Below are 14,300 nucleotides of genomic sequence, written 5' to 3'. Positions count from 1 at the left end.
AATGGGCACCCATGATGCATTACATATAGTGGGCTATACAAAGCTAGTTAAAGTATGGGCTTATGCCTTCAACTTACACTTATCCCCAGTTACTTCAGTCAGGGGACGTGTTGCCACAATGACTACACATTCTGGCAAAATAAAAGTTCCCTGGTTTGAAGGCCAGATTGGACACATCTACTAAGGCATCCATCTTAACTCTTCAGTAAGAGAAGCTGGTAAGTCCTGGAATGGAAATAAGAGTTCTTCCTCCATCTACTCATCCATCATCTGCCATCCATCCATCCATCCATCCATCCATCCATCCATCCATCCATCCATCCACTATCCTTTTCTTCACAGGGATCTTGAGAAGAGCACACCCAGTGTATCACACCCAAACAGCTCTTCAAAATGCCAAATATTTCTCCCCTCTTTCCTAGTAGCAGAAGAAATCAGAGAGATATATACCTTCACTGTATAGAAAAGAGAGATGGGTATTCTGGAGGTCCAGGATCTGGCTTCCATCTTTGTTTCTTACTACATAATCACATGACATTCAAAGGTCACTAATGCATTTTTGATTCTAATCCTTCCATTCCTACTTAAAAAGAAAAAAAAAAAGAAGACAACCAATATAGAACGGTAAACCGTGGCTACAGAAGGAAGCACCATTACTTTAGTCAGAGGTTGGCCCTCCGCCCTGTAGGTGTGCTCAGGTGTGCCGGCATGTACTGCACACAGAGATGGATGCCAAGTGTCTTCTTCTATTGTTGTCTACCTTATTAGTTTTTTGAAGCACGATCTCTTCCTGAACTTGCAGCTCACTGTTTTGGCAAGGCTGTCTGGCAACTTCAGGGGAATTCCCTGTCCACCCCTCTCCCTGCTCTGGAGTTATGGAAACCATGCCTGGTGTCTTTCCCATGGTTGTTGGGGATCCAAACTCTGGTCCTCATGCTTGCACAAGGGCTTTACCCTCTGAGCCACCTCCCAGTCTCATAAAAGACCCTTTCCTTTGACAGGCAGAGCCCCTGGCTTGAACAAGGAGCTAATAAAAACACTTTAAAGGAGGAAAAAAAAACAAAACACCTGACCTCTGATAAACTAATGGTAAGAATTTTTTGTTGCTGCTGTTGCAAGGCTAACGTGAACTAGAAGGAGAGAGAGCATTGCTGTGTAGAATAATTAAATCTTTCAGGGTGGGCCTGGCTCAACTACCATGCTAAATGGGAAATGGGACTCCCTCAGGTCTTAGCTACAGCAGCTGGGAGATCACAATGGCTTTCTGGGAGTGTTGATCTTCCGGTTATGGTGGCAGCGGCTGGCCCTCAAGGCTGGCCTGTGTGGAGCACAGAAAAGTCTAAGAACAGTGGGGGGGGGCTGGCTGGCAGTGCTGCCCACACAGTGGCCTGCTGGAATTCCAGCATCTCCACATTTCTGGGATGCCCATTTAAGCCCAGGCTCAGGTTTATTCCGTGTTTCAGGCAGGAACAGGAGGGGGAGGGAGTCGCTTTCACTGCTGTCAGAGCCTTGCTTATCAGCTTCATGCACAGCCAGGGAGGATTTAGAAATTTTCTGCTACTGTCTTATCGGCTCTGGGTAACCACGGCTCTGGGATGGAGCCTTTGGCGGGTGGGATACTGCTGAGGAGCTGCACGGCCAGCACTGGACACTCTGTGGGCAGACTCAGGCTTGGGGCGGAGGGAGAAGACAGGATCATGTCTGGTCTGCTGTCATGTGGATGGCATTCTTACAGCTGTCACTCGGTCTTCTTTTTCCTTGGGACTGTCACCAGACGTTACCAACACCATCTCTAGCTCCACTCTTTGTCATCCTCCTCATTTCTATTCTATTCCATTTGAGGCTTCTACCTTTCCTTTAATTTCTTCAATTCAAGAAAACCACATTTAAAAAGGCTTTTTTTTTTCCAGTCACTCAGCCCACAACACTCCCACTGAGCACGCATCTGCAGCAGGTGCTCTGAATGACAGGGAACACACCCATGCTCAGAACAAGCGTTCTGCCCTCATGACCTTACAGGCGGGAGCTTACATCATAAGCTAATAATAGACTATATTGTTTGTGAGTAGACAGTTAAGTGACAAAACAAAACGCTGGGGCCGAGATGACTCAATTGGCAAAGCGCTTGCTATGCGAGCAGGAGGACCAAAGTTTGATCTCCAGCGTCCATGTTATAAAGCTGAGTATGATGACAGCCTGTCAGTCTGGTGCTGGAGACAGGTGTAACCGAGACAGGTGTAACCTAGTGGCTTGCTGACTAGCCACCCAGCTTAGCCTACTGGGGGGGGGGGGTGTCTAGGACACTGAGAGACCTTGTCTCAAAAGACAAGCTAGCTGGCTCCTGAGGTGTACGCACACATACCCACCACAACCAAAATATCTTGGAATTATGTCAAACAGATGCCTCCAGACAGGAAGAATGAGGGGCAAGGCAGAAGACGGGTTGCAGTTTTAGCAAAGGTAGAAATGTGGGGGCATTCCCATCGAGAAGGCTGCACCAGAGAGAGACCTGAACACAGAATCAATATTTGGAACATAGATGTTGTAACTGGAAGGAACAATCCAATCAAACGGGAGGATCCCCCTGGGGCACTGATGCTCTTGGAAATCTGGTTGTGCTGAGACCCTTCCTGTAGAATCCTGTATTGCAGTGAGTGGAACAGCAGGTCTCTGTCACACAGTAAGGGGAGAAACTACCACCGTGTGTCAGGGCCAGCCGACAATGAAGAGACAGAGAGTGATTTAAAGCCATCAGGGCACAGTACGTAGAACACATTCCTCCTCCGCAGCGAATGGATGCAGGACATCCAAGATCTCAAGGAGATTACCCAAAGGGTATAGCACACAACTGTTGTACAACCTGTGGACAGAGTCTATGTCATCTTGAGACTGCCTACTATCATACCATGGGGTCAAAATGGCCTGAAAGTTCTTGAATCACAGGAGATCTTCTCCTGCCTCCCCATTCTCCCCCCCCCCAACTCTGTCTGGGTCCTCCCTCCTTCCTTTCTGCACACAGTACAGGGCCTTCCACTTCATCACCTGGAGGCAACAGCCAAAGAAACAGGACTCCCCAACTCCCAGAGTGGAGGATGCCTCTGCACCCAGCAGACATCACCCGGGTCAAGAGTGAGGGCATGGAAGCTTTCCCTTCAGAAGGCAGCTCTCTGTGTCCTGCCCACGATGTATGCAGTCCTTACAATGGTTCCCAGGATCCCGCCTTGAGAACCGTTAGGCTCACAGTGCAGGACATGAAAGGGTCAGGAGACTCCAGTGTGTGGGCTTTCTTCCTAGCCCTGCCCCTCATCAGCTCTGTGTAATACGCTGACATAGAGTTGTCGTCTGCTCTCCTGGCCAAGAGCCCATGGCTCATCTAAGACTTTAAAACTTAATGACTAAATGAAAAGAAACATTACAAAAATCAGCAGGAGTGAAACAACTGCCCCCAGGCAGCCATGTGGGAAATCCCTCAGCCAGATCCCCTCTTTCTCATTTCTCCTGAGAGGAGAAATGGGTTTGTCCCACAACCCACAAGAGTCTGGTTTTATCCGGACAAGCCATTCCTCAGTTTGTAATATACAAACCCTAAACAGGGAACTATTATGAATGCTTCCATTTAAAGACATGGAGGGGAGCAGAGTGGAGGTCAGAGTCCTATGTGATGACTTTGGGGGTGCAGAGCGCAAGATTCCAGACTCCACTAGGTCCTTGGAGATTACTAGAAGTCTTTTGAAAGGGTCCTGTTGGTCTGCGCAAGACCAACACACTGCCCTTAATAGAAAATTTTGAAATTGCCTAAAATTGCTGCTTCTATTTTCAGCTGAAAATCACAGGCCTTGCTCTGTTTCCCACCCTCCCCCCACAGTGACTCTGTGCCCCTGAGGAGAACTGTGCTAACAACAAAACCATCAACAGAACCTGAATGTATTTCTAGGGAGGAAAACATTTGCAGCAGTTCAGCCGGCTCCAAGGAGGCTGTGACTGACACACATTATCCCTGGTGGCTTCAGAGGCCACTTGTTTTTGTTTTTTAGAAGACAACAATAAAGAAAAAAAAAATCAACATGATTTATGTTGCATTCTGCAAACGTTACACATCAAACCCTAGAAATCTCCGAAACTTTACGGTGCTGAAGATGATGAATGCTGGCCTTCCTCTTTTGTCATTTTCCCCCAGCTGTGATGGGGAGTAATCATGCCCACATGCTGCTGTATTGGGGAGTGAGCTGGGCCTGTTTTTCCTTGTCTTATCCACATCCAACCTCAGGAGAGACTATGCGAGCAAACAAAACTTAGGTTATGCACATTGGAAGAGGTGGGTCTTCCAAGGTGATGCTGCCCACGGGGACCCACGTTCTTTCAGCTCAGGACCATCATGGTGAGTGACTCTTGGTGAATATTCAGCTATGACACCTGACCAATACAGGGTCTTGTTGGGCAGAGTCGGCCATGTGAACAAATGTGGGCTGCTTTCAAAGTGGGGATGCGGTCACCCTGTAACAGTTAACTGCTTCCATTCAACCTTGACCCTCAGCCACTGCAGTGCCCTTCTGCCAGCCCTTAGTGCTCTATTGAAGCTGAGCATTTGGGACTCTGGCTACACGTTAGGCTCACAAAGGCCCACTTTAAACCAAGAGGGCCATGGCAGTGGTATGGCTGTTGTAACATAGAGCAAGGAGAAGTGTCAAGGGACCAGCGAGGCTGGAAAGTACTCATCTTGGAACGCTCAGTTCAAGGCTCCTTTTCCCATTGGCCTCTGTAGTTCTGCCCCACTTACTAAAGCAGGCAAGCATTTGAAAGTCAAGACAGAGGCAAGCCAGGCCTTGAGGACCCAGTAGTCTCACAGGTTCTGTGAGCAAGGCACACAGTGAATGAGAGCTCCCTGCCATCTTTTGTGGTGACAGGATTCTGTGCTTGGGGAGTTTTAATTGTCTTAAAATTCTTATTGTCAACCAGAGAGGAAGGTATTAGTGGGCACTTGTGTAGAGGGAGAAATCGAGGCTCAGAAACATGAAGCAATTCATCCAAGGTCACACAGCTAGGAGGTGGTGTAAATTTGACCTGTTCTGAAGCTGGAGCCACAGTGGAAAGGAAAGAGACAGCAATTATGGAAGTACCAAGTACAGGCATAAGTCAAAATAATCGCTGCTGAAGCAGACTGTCTCAAAATAAAGTCTTTAGTGACAATTCTTTAAACAGACGAGGAAGAAAATAAAACAATTTAGAATTCTTGATGACATTTTGGGGCAGAGCTTCAAAGGCCCCCAAATAAGTAATGAGTGTCATTAAAAGGACAGAGCAGAGTGGCTGAATCACAGGCTCAGGGTGCCAAGAACGAGCCGAGAAAAGAAGACACTTGACAGTATGCTCTTCGGGTTGTTAACAACATCTGAAAATCTCTCTAAATCAGCACATTTCCTAGACAGCTGCAATCCACTCTGGGGAGCCAGTCAGACACCGATTAATTCCCGATCAATGAGAAACCAAATGACAGCAAATAAACCAGGCTAAACCTGGGAGGGTTGTGGGTCTGGGGTCAAATCAAAGGCTTACCCTTTCCGAACAGAGTTCAAAACAAAACTCTGTGCTAAAGAAACCGTTTTCTTTATTAAGTACCCAGCCTCAGGTATTTTATTATCACAACAAAGAATGGAGAAATACAAGGACCAATGACAGAGAAAAAGAAGAGAGAAGAGTTGATGAACTGAGCCTGAAAAAATTAGTGCCTTATAAGTTCTGCTTCAGGCACTGGCAGTTGCTTGGCGTCCACCTGGTGACTGGTGCTGCTCTGACATAACTTAGAGAAAATGAAGCAAGAGGGACAGAAGGGCAACTTGGAGCAGATTCTCAGATCAAGTTACCAAGCTGACTGCAGCCTGACTGTGGCACGGCTCTGCACAGTAGGGCAAAGGCCATGTGGAAATGGGGAAAATAGTTGTTTGGCTTAGCTATATTCAGAAGACACAGGTTTGTTTTTAGTACATGTCTGGACCTCTGTTATGATTTCTAAGAGTGAGACAATGTCTTTCAAATTCATGTGACCATTGGCCACTTAGATATTTATAGATGCAAAGGAGGTGATCTAGGGAAGTCCTTTGGGTGAAAGACAGGGTCTAAGATCTCCCAGGATGTGACCTGTTGGGTCTAGTTGCCTCTTGGTCACCACTGGTGGGTCACCAAGCAGTGTTTAAAAATCCAGGAGGGGCTGGGGAGATGGCTCAGTTGGGAGAGTGCTTGTTGTATAAGCATGAGAACTTGAGTTCAGATCCCGAGCATCCACGTAAAAAGCAAGTATGGAAGCCCACGTCTGTAATCCTAGCCCTGGGGAGGTAGGGATATGAGCTCTTTGGGGCTTACTTGGCTATCTGACTCAATGAGCTCCATGTTCAGTGGTTGAAAGCACTCAAGGACCCAAGTTTGGTTCCTAGCATCCATGCTGAGCAGTTCACACATGCTTACAGCTTCAGCTCAGGGGATTCAATATCCTCTCCCTGCTCTGGGAACAGTTGCACCTACCCACACACAAACACAGACACACTAAAACATAATAAATGTTAAACAAATACTATGGAAGGCGCCCAGTGCTGACCTTTGGCTTGTATCTGCACATACATGTAATGTGAACCCTCATGCCTATGTGAACACACACACACAAATACAACCACATGCATGTAACAAACACGCACACGTACACACAATTCAGAAGGAACAGTGTCTCCAAGCTGTGGGAGAGGCTATAAATCCTATCTTTGCATGGCTGGGTGGCCTCTTGCTAGTCTGTTGTGACATTATTAGTTCCTGTTTAAAAAAAAAAACAAAACCATTAACAAGCAAAGCAAGCTAGAGAGACCCCCAAGGTGGGAAGGAAAATCGTTGCCCACCATTGGAGCAAACAAATTTATACATAGCTGTTTCACTCTCTAGGTTTAGTTATGGGAGTGCAGGAAGAAAAAATAGGAAAACAGCATTTGGGAAATGAGTCACTGGGTTATAAACAGGGACACCCCACTTATCCATTCCAAAAGCAGCTTGCTAATTAATTAGATCAAGCACCCAGGAACAGGGTCTACATGTACAGTGACATTACAGTTGGATCTTGAAATAACCCTAGGCAATCAGACAAGCCTTGGTGTCCTAAGGAACTGAGGAGCGTGGCTGAATCAGAGACAGGACCAACAGCACAGGTCAGGGTGAAGGGGAGATGTCCACAATGCTCAATGGAAGGCCCTCTCCCACTGCTGCCAGCCACAGGTGTAAGACTGCAGATGAAATCTCATGGAATTCACTCTACAACAATAACCTCCATCCCTCCCGGACTGTGAGCTTCCTGAAGCAATGCCAGGCGGCATTTACCCACTCTCAGAGCACAAACTCAACTAATATTGACTGTGTGCCAACTCTGTGCCGGGGGGTCCTGGGCTCAGATGTGCAGCACAGCACTGATAATGCTCACGGAGCACCCATGGGGCAGGTCCACCCACTATGCTGGCAGCTCTGGGGTCATAAAAGAACCTAAACCACTGAGCACTGTTTTTTCCCTTGCTAGGGATCCTGAGGGTCAGAGAAGGGAAACAGCTTTTTTCAGACACAGGACATATGGTACAATCAGAACTCAATTTAGGTGAGCAGGATCCCAGTGTCTTGTATCCATAAGCCCCATTACCCTTTCCTCACATGATAAAAAAAGACCGCAAGACTGGGTCCTTGACTGAAGCTCCTTCCGCTGTTTGCTAGGTATCCAAAGCCACCCTAGGGTGACGACTTGCTAACAGGGCTCAAGGACGAAGCCTATAATTGAGTTGTAAACATACTATGTACAGCCAGAGAGTATGAAACCAGCACTGGGAAAAAGGCACATGGTTGAACTATGTGGGGTACCATGCTGTCAAAAGTCCTTTCCCAGCAAGAGTCAACAGGCCCACTTAATCCCTGCACCTGTGGTATTGGATGCCACCATGTTGCCAGTGAGGCTCATTGGCAGCTCCATGTGCAGGATTGTATTTCTGGTCACACTGGCACTCTGTCCAGAGCAGCCAACTTTCCAGATCCCCAAAGGAAAGCAGGTGTTCAGCACAAATCGCATCACTTATGCAAACAAAAGAGCTTTCTGAGAGCTTTCCCCAAATCTAGGTTCCATGCGGCAGCAAGGATCAGCCTCACAGGCAGGTGTTCTAAGGGTTACCAGGCCCTGTGATGGTGGACTGACTTTCTTCTGCACGTCCTTCAGCTGCCAGTGGGTCAGTTCAGCACACAAAGAGCCTAAGGAAGTGGGAGCAGGTGGAAACAGAGGTCTAGATGAAACTCTTTCCGAGATAAGAACTGGACATTCATGAAGCACACTGTGTTGATGAGTGTGAGTGAGGGGAATAGCTGGACAGGAAGTGTATCAGCACAAAGAGAAGGCTGATTTTGTCATAAAAGAACACTGGAGATGGCCCCAGATGACTAAAGGTCAATTCCTGTCTCTAATGAGATATTTGACCTCGGCCAATTCCCTTAATCTCTCTGGTTTTCCAATCTGGAAAGTGAGACGAGGTGGCTGAACTCAACAACTTCTATAGTTTTCTGTCCCTGTCACTGTCTGATTGTGTGACCGATGGGAGATTCCCTGTGCATACAGAATACACTTCAAAGCTCTGCTCAGCTGCCAGGAACATGTGATTCACAAAGCCAGATTCACCCATAGATTCCATAAAAGGATGGACAACTTGTGGTTTGAGTTCCCTGCAGAGGTGCCTTGGTTCTCCTAGTTTTCACCTCTCTGAGGAAAAGGAGGCTTTAATAGGCTGGTTTTGGAAAGAGATGGGGTAGCCACAGAAGTCTCTACCGTAGCTCGTGTTTGCTACTTGCATGTTCCCTTCCCTCTTCTACCCTTACTAACCCCCTAACACTACACAGGAGAGAAAAAAGGCGATGTTCTCATTAGACTGCTTCCTGATTATTAGGGTGGTTGAGTTCTTTGGTGCAAATTTGATCTTTGCCATCAATTTCTTCCTGTCTCTTTGCACATGATTACTTGGCAAACCACAACTAATAGCGTCAAACCACCAACCAGCAAGCCCACCAACCAACAAGTGAGTTGGGCCCTAGTGGGGACTCCAGCATTTATATATCCTCTGAAAAGTACCCAGAATTCACCCAGTCACAGAAACTATCTGCAGCTGTCAAAACCATGACCCTGCGAGCGCATGAGGCAAATTATAGTCACCTGCTGTGAAGCAGCCCCATAGGCCCAACCTGGAATTAAAACGAAAACATATTCTCATAATATTTCTGTGGTTTTTTGTTTGTTTTTAGAGAAACTAAAGTTCTCAGTACTCTCTGAAGACACCTTGGAGTCAATTTCTAAGCCTCATCAACTGTAGACATTGGGTTCAAGTCTAAGAAGCTCGCAGGTATCCACTGTATACCATCCAGCCTTTTCTCACTGCAGAGTCAAGAACTTCTGAATCTGAAACCAGCCTATTTGGCCACACACCTGTTAATGCCAGTTCTCACTATAGTTAGACACTGGCCTGTAAATGCAAACAAACAGGGCTAGCGAATTCCCCCAATCACTGGGAGTACACCCTAAGCTCATTGGAAACAGAGGGCAGTTGAAAATGAATTCAACCAGGTATGGGCCCCTGACCTCCCAAAGAGGTAGCAGAGCAGGGTGTCATGGAAACAGGCCTGGGCTCACTACTTTCCAGCTCCATCATGTACTGTACAAAGCATGATGTACAGGTTATGTGGCCCCAGGCAGAAGAATCACTTCTTGCAGCCTGAATTTCCTCTTCTATAAAATGGAAGGAACAGGACCCACCTATGAGGACTGAGATTATCTGACTTGGCACCTTCTGGCTTGGTGCCTTGCCTGGCACCTTTGTCTATCCTTCCATGTGACAGGTGCCCCCAAATTGTAGACTATGGCAGCCCTGGCCGTCACCACAGAGCAAGTGCTCAAGGTACAATGGCTGCTATTATGGTCAGAGGTGTGTTTGTGTGCTGAAGATGCTTTGAGAACAGTCATGTCAGCCAGAAGAGCTCAGGATTGCTCCTGAATCCCATTATCTTGTCTCAAACCAGCCATTTCAGTAGGAGTTTGAAATGGAATGCTTTGCCAGACTGAGCTTGGGGAAGGCACTCTAGAAAGAAGGGAAAGAATGATAGGGAGATGGGACACCAAGAAGTATGCACAGGAAATAATGAACAGCCAAATTAGACATGTTTAGGAAGAACCTCGGCTATTGGCTGCTGGCAGGGAGAAGCCTGTGAGTGTTTGCGTGTGTGTGTGTGTGTGTGTGTGTGTGTGTGTGTGTGTGTGCAGGTTCACGTGGACATATAAGAATGTGGGGGACAGTGGTCAGTCTTGGGTATCATTCTTCAGGTGCCATCCATCTTTTCTTGAGACAAGGTCTCTCACTGGCCTGGGGCTAGCAGATCAGGTAGGATGACGTCAGGGATCTAAGTATCTCCACCTCCCCAGTGCAAGGATCACAGGCGTGCACCAATGTGGCTGCTGGGAACTGAACTCCACTCCTCATACTCACAGGCCCACACTTTACCAAACAAGCTCTCTCCCCAGCTTCCATTTTGTGTGTGAGCAAAGAGTTTGCTCTGAAGAGAGGCACTGGAGGCTAGGAGACGAGGGGCAGGGAGCCTCATTAAGATGCTGCCGAGAAGACAGAGAAGGCAGGAGGTAAAAGAGACAGTAACTGGAGTACAGACACTCAGCTTCCCAGGGTGCTTCAGGAGGAACCATTACAGCCTCATCCATTTAACAAATGGCCACCTTGGCTCTGAGCTGTGTGGTGTCAGAGGTGAACACTCTCACCAGCGGGAATACTGTTCTTCCAACAGGATGCACACTGCACAGCATTGGTGGGCCAGCCATCTGCTGTGGGGGAGAAAGTCTGAGAAAGTTGGTTCTGGGAATGAATAAGAACTCCAGTGTTCTGCCTCATCCTGCTGAACTTCTTTGACCAATTGCCCACCCTGTCCTGACTCCTAGGCAGAAGGAAAATGATATGAAGATCTCTGTCTCGTGTGTGTGTGTGTGTGTGTGTGTGTGTGTGTGTGTACATGGGTGCACAGGGTCACAGGGAAACAAGCCAGGAATCCCAGCCAGAGCACTGCCGCCGTCCAGAAGCTCCCACATTGCTGCAGTGTGACAGTTTTCTTCCCAATTATCATCTGAGACAAATGAAGGAAAGCTGGGGGATGGAGGGGACAGGCAGCACTGTGAACAGCAGACTCCTGGCCACTAGCGCAAAACAGATGGGTGGCTTGTCCATTTTTAACAAGCAGGAACAGGGTCAGCCTCAAACTCCCTCTAATCCTCAACAGCCAGGGGGCATGGCTCCGCAAGGCAAGCATCTCTGATGTCCGTGTCTCTTGGATCATTTGTCTTCCTAGCGCCTTCCATGTCAAGTTACTTTGGCTTACCTATCCTACTGACTACATGTGGATGCCTTCATTCTTGTTTTTCTCTTGCCTATTGCCAACCTTGTTTTCTCTAAGGCCGTCTTTGCATCTGCTGACACCCCAGGCATGTATGGATTTGACTAAAGAGATTTCTTCTTCTTCAAAGCCACTTTCCCTGGCTTTTCTATGGTTAAACTTGTGGTTAAACTTGACAGAATTCACCAGTGGGCAATGAGTATAATCTTCATAAACTCTCAGTTTTGGGACACTTCTCTGAGCATGGGTCATAGGGTCTGGCTTGAAGAAGTTACCAAGAATGGACAAAGTTGCTGGGTATGGTGGTGTAAGGCTTTAATCCCAGGGGAGAGGCAGGGACAGGGGCAGAGGGAAGAGGGAAGACAAAAGAGAGTGAGGCAGAGGCAGGCAGACATCTGTGAATTCCAGGCCAACTTGGTCTATATAGTGAGTACAGGTCAGTGAAGGCTCCATGGTGAGACTCCATCTCAAAAAAAAAAAAGTCACTAAATGGGGGTTCAGTTCACTACCTTCATTTGCCTCTCCTAGAGCAAGAAATACCAAAATCTATCACAACTTCTTCAAAGTATTACTAATACTGTTGGCCTACCCAAGTCTGAGAATATCTTCCTCAGGTATTTGGCAACATACAGACAAACAGCAGATGATGGAAGCTACGTGTGTCTTAGAACTTGGTGTTATAGCTTTGGGTCGTGTGGGTATTGGACAGTCCTAAATCAGTTGTTTAGCTGCTATATTTGTTTGAGGGTCACCCAGGTTTCCAGAGTTCTATCAAGAAAACCCCAAAAGTACTTCCTTTTTTTTTTTTTCTCTTCTTGCCTACCACTCAGACCTCCAATGAAGTCTTCTCCAACCCTATGAGCTATGCTCCCCAGTTGGGATCACTACCAGCCTGCAGGTCTCCATTCTGGTCCCACTGTTAAGTACAAAAGCCAGAAGGATTTCTCAGAAGCAAGCAGGAAGAGAAGCAATAAGAAAGCAAGCCAGTCCCTGCTACACAGCAGAAAAGCTGTATCTTCCACAAAATGGATCCAGGTATCCCCTAAAGCACCCTAGAAGATCAGCCCTCTGTACATTAACAGAGAACATCAAGACCATCTCCTAAGGAGCCAGAAACCTCCTTCTGGCTGGAGGGGAAAAAACTCAGTGGCAATGATCAAGGAGGGTGGACACACTGAGTCTTTTCTTTTTAGAATTTTTTTTAATTACTTGAAAATCTTATACCAATTATATGTATGAGGAAAAAAATGCAGCAATGAAAATTTTTATTGCAATAAAAGGGAAAGAAACAAATGACCAGGTTCTGGAGACTCAGGCTGGGGTCACTGCTGCAATCCTACAGGCCACACAGTGAGCCAGGTCCTGCTTCCAGCGACAGCAGAGGTCAGAATCTCAGGCAGCAAGTGGAGGGCAGCGATTAATCAGCGGCTCTGTGGCCACATGATGGGATAATTTGAAACGTTTACTGTTTTAGGCATTTTTAATGGCTTGGGAAAGTGCACAACACTTTGTACAGTTGGTTGAATTGTGACCCTTGGTTATGTCTCAAGTCCTGGCTCCTGAGACCTGTAAATATAACCTTGATTGGGAACGGAGTCTTTGTGGATGGAATTGATTCACATAGCTTCAGAGGAGATTAGCTTTGATCTGGGGTGAATCCAATACCCACTACTGGTGTTTTCACAAGGCAAGAAGAGAGAGATCGAGAGAGAGATCTGTAGGACACACAGACATGTAGGGAGAAGGCCACAGAAAGGTATTTAGAATGACACAGAGATCAACAAGCCAGGAATTGCCAGGGCTGCTGGAAGCACAGGAGGCTGGGCGAGAGGAAGAGGAGGCACCCTGTCTCAGAAGCCCCGGAGAAGCAGCATGGCAGTCGCTCTCACTGTGGACTGCCATTCTCCAGAACTGCGGCGTGGTGCAATCCTGTTGGGTTAAACCAGTCTGTGGCCATTTAAAACAGCCCCGGGAAAGCAGTCCACTGCAAGAAGCAGCAGCAGCAGCAGCGATGTGACCGTTTACGGGACACGCGCAAGCACATCATAACAACGAATGCAGTAGGTGTTACCTCTAAAGAGAGAAAGAGATTAGAAACACACAGCCCACCTGCCACGTTACTGTGGGTGGATCAGCTGTGAGCAGCTGCCGTGCTGCTCTCCTCACGTTCACCAGACATTTGAGTTTCCTGAAAATAATTTGGAGAGGTGAGAGCACAGGAACATTATTCTGATTTTACAGATGAGCAGCTTGAGCTGAAATGTGATCAGGAGGCTGTGCCAGCGGCTGGGTCTGAATACGAATTTGCTTCTGTAGGACTGGCTCATCAGCGCTTCTCCTTAAGGCTGTGGACTCAGTGTCTCGGGCTGCACTGAGCCGGTCTCCAAAGTCACATGGTGAGGTCCTAACCCCAACACGGCACAAGACAACCACACTGGGAGAGAAGGACTTCGAACAAGTGATAGAATATTTAAAATGAGCGTGTTTTTCAGAGTGGCTCCTACCCCACACATTGCCCTCATAAGGTATCCTTATCAGAAGAGCTGAGTCATGCTGGTGAGGACCCAGGTAGAAGGCGACCACAGGACACACCAGTTCCTCCCTGTGACACTTGCATCTTGGACACCTAAGAAGATAAATCTCTCATTTAAGCTAGCCTCAATTGAGTAATGACTTAAATGTCTGTGCCTGCCTCTCCTTTCTCTGTGGCGCCTTCCTTAGTTCAAACAGGAAACAGGAAAACATACAGTCCCCAGTTGCAGCCTTCTCTTGCTAGGTGTGTCTACTGTGGTGAAAACTAGTCATGGTTATGACAATGCCGCCTTCTGGAGGAGATCTGTGCAGCTGTGGTGCCAGAG

The 14,300-nt window shown here is 47.4% G+C and overlaps 1 protein-coding gene across 2 annotated transcripts in view; it reads right to left on the bottom strand.

The window, feature by feature from the left end:
• The window catches only part of Ldlrad3 (low density lipoprotein receptor class A domain containing 3), a 233,982-nt gene that overhangs the window by 54,280 nt on the left and 165,402 nt on the right, over nt 1–14,300 (bottom strand). The window lies entirely within an intron of this gene.

Source organism: Meriones unguiculatus, chromosome 18, assembly GCF_030254825.1.
Source record: "Meriones unguiculatus strain TT.TT164.6M chromosome 18, Bangor_MerUng_6.1, whole genome shotgun sequence".
Lineage (NCBI taxonomy): Eukaryota > Metazoa > Chordata > Mammalia > Rodentia > Muridae > Meriones > Meriones unguiculatus.
The sequence above is the reverse complement of the archived record's forward strand: the minus strand, read 5'-3'. Positions and strand labels throughout refer to the sequence as shown.